Genomic DNA, 14,761 nt, shown 5'->3' with positions numbered 1-14,761 from the left:
CAGGGAGAGAAGAGGAGCTTTGTGCCACAAGGACAGTAGCCTACTTCTCCTTTCCGATTATTACTAAAATTTCAACATTGGATTTCCTGTTTCAATAATATAACAAAGAAGCCTTTAAAATTCGCTGATAGTGTGGCTCCCCTTTACTTGGGAGGATCTTTAGCAGGCTGTACAGACAGAATTGATAAGGGCTAGAATAAGCAGCCTCCTAGACTTGACCCTGGGTCTTGGGAGAGAAGAGAGCCATATACACAGGTAAAAATAACAATCCTGATCTTGAGGGGCTTTGCACACATTCCAAATGGACAAATGAAGACCAATATGTAAGAAACAACAACAAAAATACAACATAAACATAGAGATGGGCTGTGTGGGCGTTTGAAGCAGAGGAATCTATACAATCATCATGAAGAAAGCCACAGGAAAGCAAACTGGAAATAAGCATGGGTGTTACTGAAAACCCAAGAGGATGGAGCTAAGTAAAAACACAGCATGCTTGATAAAAAGACAGGTTTAAATTTTAAAAACAATGGAAATGGTGAATCCCTGAATCAGTGAACATTCTAAGGAAAGAAACTGATCATGAAGCTAATACTTAAATAATATTCATCTTAACATGGACATAGTTCTTATGGGCAGAGAAAATACCCCTAAGGTCTAGAAAAATATCTGGCAAACTAGGTGTTCAATAAATGTTGTCCAATATTATGAGTGGACAGATGGATGGAGAAATCTAAAAGGAGGAGACTAGCTGTTTAAATTCAGTCAAAAAAGAGGCTTTTTAAGTAAGCAGTAATTATCCAATGACAGAAAAAAGATATGGGTAGGAGAGAGATTCATTAAAGATTCATTAAAGGTTTCAAGCCAAAGTGAATACGACAATAGAGGCTCTTTCCAAAAATGATGATATTACAGTTATACTGTATAGATTTTGAAGTCACAGCTTCTTATGTTTGGCCCTGTGTGAAGGCAAATTTTCTAACAATTTTATAGTAATATTGGGGGCTCTGAGACAAAAAATTTGAGTTGAAAGTACAAAAGTGATGATTTAGAAATATAAAAAATATTAAAAAAATATTAAAATTGACAAAAATTAGTAACTTCATGAAAAATTCCCAAAAGAAAATATTTTCAAAAGACATAATAATAATAATAGTAACTCTATTAGTAGTAGTTGTAGTGTAACATCTAACAGTTACCTTTATTATGTCCCAAAAGCATAACTTGTAATAACCTCAATAGTTTATTATTTTCCAAAATAAGAAACTGAAGTATAAGCAGGTTAAGTACCCACATCAGTTGCCAGAACCAGGACTTAAACCCAAGTCTGACTAAAAGACCTTTTTATATACCAAGTCTCTGAAGTAGTGGACCCCCCCCCCAAGGGTCAGGAAGAAAATATCAGTATTTATATTACTATTTTTTCATCTTAGCCCACTAGATTGCTTTTATTATATATGGTTTACAATGTATGCAGTATATAAATATAGTTGTATACAAATTATAACTAAGCACATATTTATGGAGGTAGAAGAAATAAAAAGATATTCTATTTATTTTCTGATAGGAATATGAGACTAAAATAGTCCAAAAACTAAGTCTGCCCATTTGTGCTCACCATAAGAGCTCAATGTCAGCTTTACCTTCTGTAGTTCAAACACAGACCACATCTGATCAGGTTCTCCACTCATGCACTCACTCATTCCAAAAGTAGTTAACTGCTTTTCTTGTGCCTAGTTCTGGGTAGAGTCTGTGAATTCTAGAAACAATCCCCAACTTTAACAGGTCAGTAACATAAAGCTCAAACATGTAAACAACTCATTACAATCCAATATCACAAGAAAAGTAATGGTAATGGTCAAGAACTAGTACTTTGTATTGGGCACCTGCTATGTGCTAAACCCTGTTGTGAACACTTATGTATGTTATCTAAACCACATTATGGGGGGAGATGTTATAATGATGAAGGTTCAGGTAAGTTAAAAACTTGTCCAAAGCCAGGCATGATGGCAAACACCTGTAATCCCAGCAACTCAGGAGGCTGAGGCAGGAGGATCACAAGTCTGAGGCCAGCTTCAACAATTTATCAAGACCCTAAGCAACTTAGTGAGAGCCTCTCAAAATAAAAAAATAAAAAAGGGCTGGGAATGTGGCTCAATGGTAAAGTGCCCCTAGGTTAAATCCCTAAATGTGACAGGGTTAGTATGTTAATGCTAATTAACATGAGTTTGGACCAATGGCATTAGTACATCTTCCAAGCCCTAACTGGTGTAAATTTGGACCAAGAGCAGTGACCCAAGAGCTATATAAAACCCCAGCCGCATGCACTCTGAGGGAGCAAAGTTTGTTATCAGAGTGAAACTTGCTCAAGAGTACCCAGCTTAAAAAACAGGTGAATCCAGTCAGTTTGATCCCAGATCTCATGTTCTTAATGACTCTGCTCAAAAGTAGTGAAAAGAGGCCTTTCAGGGCAGTAGAAGTACGTAGCCTACATACAGCACTGTTTACTAGATCTCCAGAAATGGCAACCAAGTCCTTTTAACTAAATCTTCTATGAAAGCAAATAAGATCTTAAAAAGTGATGACAACAACAAAAATCAGGCCGCACGTGCCAAACTTGCAACTCTAACAATGCACTGATAAAGTACACTGCATTTTATAATGCTCTATTTTAGGAAAGATTACTTCACAGTAGGCAACAAAACATTTTTGCTCATACATACATGCTCCTTTGCATGAATCATACTAAGACTTATATACTGTATCATGGGAAAATTCTTGAACTAATTAGAAATCTGATTTTTCCAAAGTTGTATGTTTAAGAGTCAGTTACTGGTCTTGACCAATTGTAAGACAATTATCTGCTTCCGAGGGACTTCATAGACATTCTGAAGTAAACTGTGTAGACGACAAAGGTAATAGTTCAACAGGTTTCTAAAATTTAGTCCAAGTCTCCATGTACTTACAATCGCCCTGGATGACATACAGCTGTAACAGAAACTGGCAGCATCTGAGAACTTGCTGCCTCAAGCCAGCTGCTTCCAGTAAGGGTAGTGAAAAGTGGTTTCCAAAGAACAAACTTCATTTTGTCTTGAGCATTCCGAGAACATAGTAAATCATTAAAAATGTATTACCAGACATAGTAGGCAACTAAGCATAGCAATTCCTATTACTTTACTTAGATGCCACCATGATAAGTACAATAGAAAATACCAACTACCAAAAGGTTTATACTTTCCCATTACCACAGGCTATATTTTAAGCAATAACCTGTTTGTTTGTCCTCTACAAGGGGTCTTCTTCTAGGGCTTTTTATCAAAGACCCCAGGTATTTTCCTACATTGAAATGTGTCAAATATTAACTTTATCTTAGTGCGACCAGAACCAGTTCTGAGCCTGGGTAGATTGTTCTCAGAAGGTTATTCCTTCCTCCTAATTCTACCTTGTAAAAGGAAACAGAAGGGGAGCTCAAGTAAAACACCTTTCAAGTGGAGAATCTCATTTGCCAACTCCAGCTTAGCATTTCTCAGTAATAAAGACAAAGGAGGAAAAGGAAGAAGAATTATTAAGCTTAGCTAATTATTCTATCTTATTTCATTTAAATCCTTTAAGAACTAAATCAAAATTAAGTCAAAGCCTGGGTTCTACCCCAGCACAGGGGTGGGGGTGGGGGTGGGGGGAATCCTCAAACTTGCAGTCATTTTTAGCCTTAAAAATATAGAGAGTTTAAGGAAAATGTCTTCTCCCATGAGAATTCCACATATTCCCAAGATATTAATTTCTTTTTAAAAAGGCCATTTCAAGACAGAATCTTAGATTGCACTGTCATTTCTTTACAGAAAAGAGGTGATGCTGCAATAGACAACACAGACTCATGTGTTTCACCAACTGACACTTAACACATGCACCTTCAACTTACTTCCTGCTGAATTTTACCTAAAGAGTGAAAAAATGCCAAAAGAAATAAATATTTCCACAGTATGTGCATAAATCAGGAAACTAACCAAAGAAGATGGAATTCTTTGGACACAGCTTCCTGACTGCCAAGGGGCGCAGCAAGCCAACTGTTCCCTGTGGATGGCCGGGTGGGCTGGAGCTCCAACAGCAAGCACTGTGCAGCGGGCCTGAGGTGCAGGGAGCCAAGGACTGTCGACCTGTCACCCCTCAGCAGCCAGCTGAGCACTGGACAATCGCCCGCCACAGAAGCCCGCTCCATGAGGTGCTGCAGCCCAAAACCTGAGAGCCTAGAGCATCCAAGGACCCAAACTACTGCCTCCTGACCTGCGTGGAGAAATTGGAAGTGGGGTAGACTGCATGGAAGTTGGGACTCCAAGAGTTGACCGACAGGGTTAGTATGTTAATGCTAATTAATAAGAGTTTGGACCAATGGCATTAGTACATCTTCCAAGCCCTAACTGGTGTAAGTTTGGACCAAGAGCAGTGACCCAAGAGTTATATAAACCTCCAGCCGCATGCACTCCGAGGGAGCAAAGTTTGTTATCAGTATTTCTTGCCCATGAGAGTTCTGTTCTTATTCTTTAATAAATCCTATGCTTGTGTGCTCGCTGGAAAAGAAGCAATTGGGGGAAGCTGTTGGTGTGTGCACATTTCACTATCATTTTAAAGACTGACCCTGGTTACCTTCCTTTAAATTATCCTCACCACAGCTAGCAGCACTGCCAACATTTATTGGCATTTTTTCCCTATAGCATTTAACCCTTCAAATATCATGTATGTTATAATGTTTTTATTACATATCTCTACCAGTAGAATGTATTGTTTAAGGATACATCTGAAGGGACTAGGTATATGTATATGACATAGTAGATGTCATTGAATATTTGTTAAATGAGTAAATTTTAAAAGCAGAATTAATCCACCAGTTATCAAATGAAAAAGCGGCCATGCCTTAAAGGCAAATTTATTCATTAATTCATGCCTTCTTTTTGCCACACACGACAACAGACTCTTAGGATAATCAAAACTGATGAGGCCCTGATGACATTAAGCTTACTTACTAATTTTCTGTCTCCTCAAAGAATGTAAAAAACAACATAATCCCAGAATAATAAGGATTATAAAGACAATATGATAAATAAACATGTTGATAATTACGTACAGAGAGCTAGGGAGTCCTCCTTCAATGAGAATGGATAATTAAGGCCATCTCCATGAGATGTCAGAGAAAACCAGTCACGTAGAAACCTAGGTGAAAAATATCCCTGGCAGAAAAATTGCATAAAAATTTTGATGGGGGAGGAGATGGGGTTTGGTGAGTTCAAGAAACCAAGAAACAACAGGCCAGTATGACCTGAAGGTGGAGTAAGAAGGGCAGACACAGAGGGTGTGGCCTCCACTATGGAGGCTCTAAGCCTACTTTGTTGTAGATGGACCCTGAAATGTTCTCTCATATTCCTTTTTTCATCTAGGAAAAGAGCCAATTGCAAGGCGAACCAGTGTCATTGCTAAGAAATTTGAGAAGGCTGCTTTTTAGCTGCTCTACTTTTGTTCAAACAGAAAATGTGCCTTCCTCAGAACATTTTATTTCCATTGGTTAGAAAAACATGGAATAAGTAAGCCTATGCTCACACCTAGTTGTACAAAGCTTTGCTTTTTAGCTACTAATCAGGTTTCAAACAGCCTTTGTAATGAGAAACATTTGGTGAATTCTCTTCACCTGCTTTCTGACACCAAGTGAATTACATAAGAGCATTTTAAACTACTAAATAAGATATTTTTTTAAATGCTGTATATATAGTTTGTAATGGCCCTAGATGCAGAGAGAGAGAAGGGAACTTCTATATAAATCAGACTGGTTCCATTTTTTCCCTATTTCATATACCAAATGCTGTAGATGCTAAATATACATGTGAATTTGCATGCATAACAAATTATTATTATTTAGCACTAGCTACAATTTGCAGATCCATTAGCCTCATGAAAAAAGAAATGAAAACTTTTTGAATATTTTCCCTTAGAGAACATATTGTGTATATAGTCAACTGATGCAGATTCAAGAGGCTACAAGCATGAATGTACCTCTGTAACAGTGGTCAAAGCCATGTCTACATCAGCAAATGTTAGAAGTCAGCATCCTCTGAAGAAATCGTATTAGGTAGTCATTTCTTCTTTTTGCAGTATGTTTGCCTATATTATCACATGTGACTCAGTATTTTTGTTTTATAACCTACTGTTCGAGTCTTTTAATTAGTTAAAGGATATTGTGGTACAGTAAAAGATTCCAAATATACCATTTTCAAGCTTAATTCCAAAGGCCAATCTTTTTATCATTTAAACTACAATTTTCCAATATGAGAGGAAAAAGCGAGTCTTTGATTTTATGAGAAATAATCTGTGGTACTGTGCACTTCTGTGATATCTAGATGAATGACATCTGAATGTCACATCGATATGATTACAATTAATATGCAACTAATAAAATCCATACAGGATATCTTATCCTAAACAATGTGTCCAGTGATGGAGGAGCGCCACCTAACGTTCAATATGGATGTCAACATATCCTGGTACACACCCATTTTACAACCATTCTAACCCTATACTTATATATTAAATAAGCCAAGTACCACAATATAAATTATGCCTTTTTAAAAGTTTTATATCATTCATATCCTCGATGTTTTCATCGATATTTTCAACAAGAAAGTTAAAGCTCTTTAATTCTATATCTACATAAATGCAGAAGAGAACTACTCCTAAGAAATTTAAAACTTTCAAGCATCTTGACCTGGACTGTGGTAGACCAGAAAGAATGCAAATTCTAGGCTAAAGAAGCTCAAATCCAGGGCTAGCAGTATAACCTAGTTGTTTTTAAAAACCGAGATTGTTTCCTGACATGAAGAGAACATGTGTAATAAATTATTACACACTCAGCATTTGATAGGTAATACTAAGAAAAATAGCTTTCTTGTTCTGATTTATAAGCTAGTAAGGTTTTTTTTGGTTTTAACATATGACCTCCATTACAGTAGCTTAAAAGTTTTAATGAAAAGATGGCATATAGCAGGTCAACAATTTCATTTCTCTATAATCCTTTGTATAGAGAAAACCTTTCTTGAAAAATCTTTCTTGATCATTTCCTCCAGTCAGCCTCAAGTAAGTTTAAAGCTTTGCTTTTTAGCCACTGATGAAATTAATCAGGTTTCAAACAGTTCTCACAGATGAGGGACATTTGCTGAATTCTCTTCACTTGCTTTCTGACAGGTAATTTTTATGAAATTTCTAGTAAATTACATAAAAGCATTTTAAATTACTAAAAACAATGATTTTTAAATCCTATCAAATTATTTTATGAGTATATTCCTTGTGACTTTAAAAAAAGTTTAATATGTTGTGTGTAAAAGGAACTTTTACTTTTTTAACTTGGATTCACTTCATCAAGCTCCTTGTACATTCTCCAAAATTCTCTTTTGATTTAAACCTCTTTCCAGGTTACAGATTTTTTGTTTGTATTCATAAGAATTTAGGTAGTCTTTGAAGCAAAGCATTACTGAGAGTCTCCAAGAGCCAACCTAGGATTATACAGGAGAGCAGGAGCAAAACCTCCTCTGAAAGAGCCCTCTCTTCCACACACTGCGGAGTCCTTCCTCTTGAGAGCCAGAGGACAGCTTCCACTATATTCTGTCCTTGCTTAACACTTCAAATTTAACTTGGTGTTCCTGTGTATGCCTTGATCTATGTGTGAAGGGAACTGGAAGATAAGAAAAAAGTCAAAAGGCCATTCCTAGTTTGAAAGCGGAAATGCTAGGAAAAAAAAGTGGTCATGTTATTATAGAAGCCATTCTCCCTTTGAATATAAAACTTAAATTTTTTAATTACAAAAAAATATTATATGTCTAAGAAATACAAATATTCGCTTTTTAAAATTTTGGTTATGTGCAATAAAATTCAATGTTACTTTAAAATCAAGATGACTGACATAAATGATAGAACTGTACTTGCCCCTAGGTGGAGAAATTTTTAGTTTTTCCACAGCCATATTCCTGAACCTTAGTAAGAAGAAACAGACTGGGTCTGAATGGCCTTACTGTACTTTCACAATTAAATAACTGAATAACAAAATCTCAAGACTAACTGCAATAAAAGTGAAAGTTTCCAACTAATCCATTTAAGTTGAGTAAAAATTCATGGGTCTTAAATGTTAATATCCACTAAGTACAAACCAGGCATGTTTAGCTGCCCTATTACCCAAAAGTTGTATGAGAGATACTGAAAACTGGCCATCTTTCCTCCTACCCTACCTTTTCTCTGGCCTTGTATTGCTTCCATTAGAAAAATAAATCTATAAGAAAAATTGAGAAAAAGGGAATTTAATATATAAAAGTTAATTTTTCTATAGCCACAAAACTTATTAATACTACTACTAACCTCAGATATTTATTTCTGAGACTTGTTTTGGATTTTAATGTCCTTCCATTTTCCTCAACTAACTTCTCATTATGTAGAAATCTAGTTCATATGTAAATAACATTTTATATGTATAGTACAGTGTAGTTTATAAATTATTTTCATATGCATTACCTTATTTGATACTCACAGAATACCCTAAAAAGTATTATTTGATTTTATGGAGGAGAAAATGAATGTGAAGATCATACAATGCACAGCTCACAAATACTGCAGCAGAACTAGAATAAAGAATGAAAATTTAGATTACTAGCTCTATACAAGGTCCTTCGTGCCTCAACAGGCTGCTTCTTCAAATAGGCAGACAAGAGGGGATTACATGTTACCTATGAGTAATGTTTAAAGAAAGGCAGCTTTAGCTGCTTCGGTATATATACACAATAAACTTTTAATTTTAACAATTTATGAGAGAAATACTATAGGTAAGTATTTACAATGTCTTTCATCAATGCAGCATATAATAATTTAACATATTCTCAATATTCTGAAAAGTGAGTGGCATTTTTATTTAAAGGTCAAATCTATTGTTATATATATGTATACAACATATAGAAATACCAGTTTAGAGTTTAGCAGAAGGTAGCACCATAGCACAATGTTAGCACAGCAAAATCTGGTAAAAACATCTGTTAGTAATTTGTCAATATGTATCAAATCCGTAGAAAGGCACATGGACCTTCACCCAGGTATTATCTTTCTAATTTATACTAAGAAAATGACTATGGACATGTATAAAAAGTGCTATTTATGGTATTAACAGAACTAATCAATAAATGGATTGGTTAAAATCAGAGTAAATGAAAGAATAAAATGTACTTCTTAAAATAAATCTGGAAAAATGTACAAGATATAGTAAGTGGAAAATACACATGTATATGTACATGTGACTGAGATATTTCACCAAACTATTAATAGTGATTGTGTTTGGTTGTGATATTATAGAAGAGATTTTTTTCACTTTTATATTTCCAAATCTACAAAAGTGGCAAAATATCTTCCTATATTTCTACAATATAATAAATTTATTTAATTATATATATATGTATAAAACACATAAAACATACAGCATATATACTTAACTTGCAGATGTTGGAGTGATGGAAAACAAGGCATAAATTTAGCTATATTGGACAGCCCTAGAGCCATTCCACACACACACATGGAGACACATTTTAAAGAATGAAGAAATATGAAGGCACAACACACAAGATGAGTCATCAGAGATAACAACAGCAACTTAATTAGGCAAAGTGTCTTGTACCAGAAAATAGGCATGAATTGAGCAGTACATTTTAATAGCTACTGTTTTTCATATCTAATTAACAGAAAACCTTAAAATATCAATGGCTTTTGGAAATTAAGTAGTTTAGATGGTTTGTGCAGAAAAGTGAATACAGAGTTCATTTCAAGGGCTGGAGATATTTCTAGAGAATAATAATCATATGCTAAAGCACCATCAAAAAAGGTACTAGGTGAGAATCCCCACAGAAAACATGATGACCATGTAGAAACTTGGATGTACACCCACCTGGAATATGCAGGTTCACCACAACCTATCTTATGAAAAGAGAAAAGGTCAGAAAGGGCAATTATATTATGAAACAGCAATTGAAAAGGGAGAATTTGGGAGTCTTTGATATTCAAAGACAGAAAAATATGTTCCAAAGTTTATAAAATCACAAATGTTATAGATAGAAAAAAAATGACACTGTTAGGCCAAACTAATTTGACTACAATTTAAAGGCAGATCCAAGGAAAATAAAAAATTTGAGATGGGAAAATGTATGAGAATACTACACTTAGAATAAAAGTCAAAATCCTCCCCAAGTCTCATAAACCTTAGTATTCTGGCTGAACCCCTCAGATCTCCACTGCAGTGCTCTCTTCTTCTGGCTTTTGCAGTGTACCTCTGTACTCACCACTGCCTCTGCTTGTGATGGAATGTTTTACATTCTCACCTGGCAAACTCTTTTATTTTTTAAGGGTTCTACAACTGTGTTATACCCCCAGCCTTTTTTATTTTATTTTTTTTCCACTTTTATTTTGGGGCAGGGTCTCTCACTAAGATGCCCAGACTGGCTTCGAACTTGGGGTCCTCCTGCCTGAGCAGAACAGTTGGTATTACAGGCACACACCAGCATACCCAGCAAGCTCCTTTGTTATCATTGACATCTCAGCTTAAAAATTGCCTCTGACTACATCAGCAAAGCTACTTGTTCTTGGCACCAGCCACTGTGGCACTATTTGGTTTAATTTTCCTCAGAATGCTTATCACTATATGAAGGGGCCTTATACTATATGAAGGGGCCTCCTTCATTTATTTATTCACATACATTGGTTTTTCTCCTTAACTAATGAAAAAAGGAATATGAAATGTTATATCATCAAGGAGGCTTTCCCTGACCACCCCCATGTTAGGTCAGATCACTCTATTTCCACCTCCTCATGTAATTTTTCTTTTGCAACCCAACTTACGCTTTATAATTTATTTTCCAGTATCTGTTTTTCACTATAAACTCCATGAAATATGGGCCACTGTGTACTGTCTTACTAATCAATGTATAGCTACCAATACCTAGAATGAAAAACACTCCATATCCTTTTAAACTTAGGATTAATTGGTGAATAAGAAAAGAATGAGAAACAAAAAGGCATATGCTAAAGCACCATCAAGAAAAGTACTAGGTGAGAATCCCCACAGAAAACATGATGACCATGTAGAAAAAGGAAAGAAAAAAATAAAGAGCTTATTAGGGCGTTATATTGATCATATGCTATTCAGTTTTATGAAGACTACTGGTTTTATTAAAGAATACAATAGACTTAGGACTTTACTCTTAATAAAATACATGCAGAAAATTAATTTTTTAAGTTTTAAATTTGTAATTTAAGCTGTATGCTTTCTAATTCAGTTTCAATAAATTTGGAACTTTAGAACTGCAATTCTTCCAAATTAATAGTTCAAGTATCAAAAGAATTCTGAATGGACACGAAAGAGATGCTGAAGACAAAAACAGAAAGCTATTTAGAAGAAATTTTATAAATAACATTAGAAACTGAAAACACATTCATGGAATAAAATCCTATTCTTTATTTAATAATCATGAAACTGCCTTTGGAAGGTCTGTTAAAACAGCTTTTGTACTTCAAAGGTTTAGACTAACTTTTATGGAATATGGCTGATAATATTTAAAGTCCTTCTATATTAACAGTTCATGTGAAATAACAGTATCCAAATAAATGCTATATTTTAGAAACTACATAACATTTCTTGTTAGTCAAATGGGTCTTAGAATTGCTTTCTTTAGAGCTTTGTAATGTTGTGAACAACCAATAAAAATTAAAAAAATAAAAATAAAAATAAATAAAAATAAAATAAAAAAAAAGAATTGCTTTCTTTACTATCTTTAAGCATAAAAAAATTGAGGACTCTAATACTAGTGATTCTAACACTAGATATTCTTTATATTATCTAATATATATGAAAGGCATACTATAGTTGCCTGTTTCACAAGACAAAGGTGGTCCTAGAATTTGTGACCAGAGCCTAAATCTGATGCTGGAAGCCACATCTATAACAAACCAGAAGCAGGTTGAAGCTGATCATTTAATTAAATTACAGTGGCCAGAAGCCACAAGAAACCAGCAGAGCAAGAAACCTCCATCATCAGCAGCTCACAGGAAAACTATGAGCCTTGCTACAGATGCCAGTGGCAAGGCTGCACACAGAGAAGGACAGCTGTCTCCTCTTCTCAAAAGGCCCACTCTTTCTCAGAAAGGACTGATTGCAAATGATACAGAAGAGAGATCTGGATGCAGAAAGAAACTTGAAAATTTTACTCTAACCAATTTTAGGCTTTCATTAAATTCAAAGTTTTTCCTATGACACAATAAGAGCACCATCACTTGGTAAAAACAAGAATAAGATGAACCTGTGTGCCTTGATATTTCAAATATTTTGCCTTTTAAAACATATATTATTCAAGATAAAGTAGACTTTATCTTGAATTTCATGGATCATGATTCACAGTAAGAAATATCTTTTACATCATAACCCAATAGACACACTCTGTGTGTGTGTGTGTGTGTGTGTGTGAAATAAAAAAAAGTTCATGAAAGTTACCCATACTACATGTCAATAAATATGCTATTTCTATTTTATGTCAGATTTTGTTTTGCTTTGGTTTTTGTTTTTCTTGTTTTCACATTACTGGAGTTGACCTCATGGGTACCATACCACTGAGCTATATCACCAGTCTTTATTATTTTATTTTATTTTGAGACAAGTCTCCCTAAGCTGCCCCGGCTGGCCTCATACTTGCAATCTTCCTGCCTCCCAATTTAATGGGATTGCACTGAGTGACACCATTCTCACTTACCTCTTCTTTTTAATACGGCTATCCACCACAGATTGATTTCAGGGCAGGTCATTGGTCAGAACCCAGTAAAACATATTTGAAAAATAGTGCACCATGATCAAGTGGGGTTCATTCCAGGGATGCAAGGTTGGTTCAATGTACAGAAATCAATAAACATAATCCATCACATCAGTAGATTTAAAGATAAGAATCATATGATTATAACAATTGATTCAGAGAAAGCATCTGACAAAATACAGCACTCTTTTATGTTCAAAACACTAGAAAAACAAAGGATAGTAGGAACATACCTCAACATTGTAAAAGCAATCTATGCTAAACCCAAGGCCAACATCATCCTAAATGGAGAAAAATTGGAAGCATTCCCTCCAAAAATAGGAACAAGACAGGGATGCCCTCTTTTACCACTTTTATTCAATACAGTCTTTGAAACTCTAGCCAGAACAATTAGACAAATTAATAGGATACAAACGGTACAAGAAAAACTCAAACTATTTGCTGATGACATGATTCCACATTTGGAGGATCCAAAAAAAAACCTCACCACAAAACTTCTAGAATTAATAAATGAATTCAGCAAAGTAGCAGGACATAAAATCAAATGCATTTCTATATACCAATGATGAATCTTCTGAAAGAGAAATTAGGAAAACTACCCCATTCACAGTAGCCTCAAAAAAAAAAAAAAAAACACTTGGGAATCAATCTATCAAAAGAAGTGAAAGACTTTTACAATGAAAACTACAGAACATTAAAGAAAGAAATTGAAGAAGACCTTAGAAGTTGGAAAGATCTCCCATGCTCTTAGATAGGCAGAATCATTATTGTCAAAATGCCCATATTACCCAAAGCGCTGAACAGAGTCAATGTGATTCCAATTAAAATTCCAACATCATTCCTTGTAGAAGCAGAAAAAACAATCATGAAATTCATTTGGAAAAATAAGAGACCCAGAATAGCCAAAAGAATCCTTAGCAAGAAAAGTGAAGCAGGAAGCATCACAACACCACACCTTAAACTATACTGCAAAGCATGGTATTGGCACCAAAGCAGACATGTAGAACAATGGTATAGAACAGAAGACACAGAGACAAACTTATATGAATACAGTTATCTCATACTAGGCAAAGGCACCAAAAACATGCCTTGGAGAAAAGACAGCCTCTTCAACAAATAGTGCTGGGAGAACTGGAAATCCATATGCAGCAAAATGAAACTAAACATCCTATCTCTTACCTGCACAAAACTCAACTCAAAGTGGATCAAGAACCCAGGTATTAGACCAGAAACCCTATGCCTAATACAAGAAACAGTAGATCCTAAATCCTCATCATATCGGATTAGGCCCCAACTTCCTTAACAAGACTCCTAAAGCACAAGAAATAAAATCAAGAAACAATAAATGGGATGGATTCAAACTAAAAAGCTTCTTCTTGGTAAAAGAAATAAAGAGGTGAAGAGAGAGTCCACATTTTGGGAGCAAATTTTTGCCTCATGTATGTCACAGCATTATCTCCAGGATATATAAAGAACTCAAAAAACTTAACACTAAAAAAAAAAATTAATAAATGGGCCAAGCAGCCGAACAGACACTTCTCAGAAGAAATACAATCGATGAACAAATATATGAAAAAAATGTTCAACATCTCCAGTAATTAGAGAAATGCAAATGAAAACTACTCTAAGATTTCATCTCACCCTAGTCGGAATGGCAGTTAACAAGAATACAAGCAACAATAAGTGTTGACAAAGATTTGAGGAAAAAGGCACACTCTTAGATTGCTGGTAGAATTGCAAATTGGTGTAACCAATCTGGAAAGCAGTGTGGAGATTCCTCAGAAAACTGGGAATGGAACCACCATTTGACCCAGTTATCCCACTCCTCAATTTATACCCTAAAGACTTCAAAACAGCATACTATAGTAACACAGCCACATCAATGTTCATAGCAGCTC

At 35.0% G+C, this 14,761-nt stretch overlaps 1 protein-coding gene across 2 annotated transcripts in view; it reads right to left on the bottom strand.

The window, feature by feature from the left end:
- Positions 1 to 14,761, bottom strand: part of Nme7 (NME/NM23 family member 7) — a 153,180-nt gene that overhangs the window by 137,488 nt on the left and 931 nt on the right. The gene's annotated exons all lie outside the window — the stretch shown is intronic.

Source organism: Urocitellus parryii, chromosome 9 (assembly GCF_045843805.1).
Source record: "Urocitellus parryii isolate mUroPar1 chromosome 9, mUroPar1.hap1, whole genome shotgun sequence".
NCBI classification, from domain to species: domain Eukaryota; kingdom Metazoa; phylum Chordata; class Mammalia; order Rodentia; family Sciuridae; genus Urocitellus; species Urocitellus parryii.
Note: the sequence above shows the minus strand (reverse complement) of the source record. Positions and strands in the feature narration are given on the sequence as shown.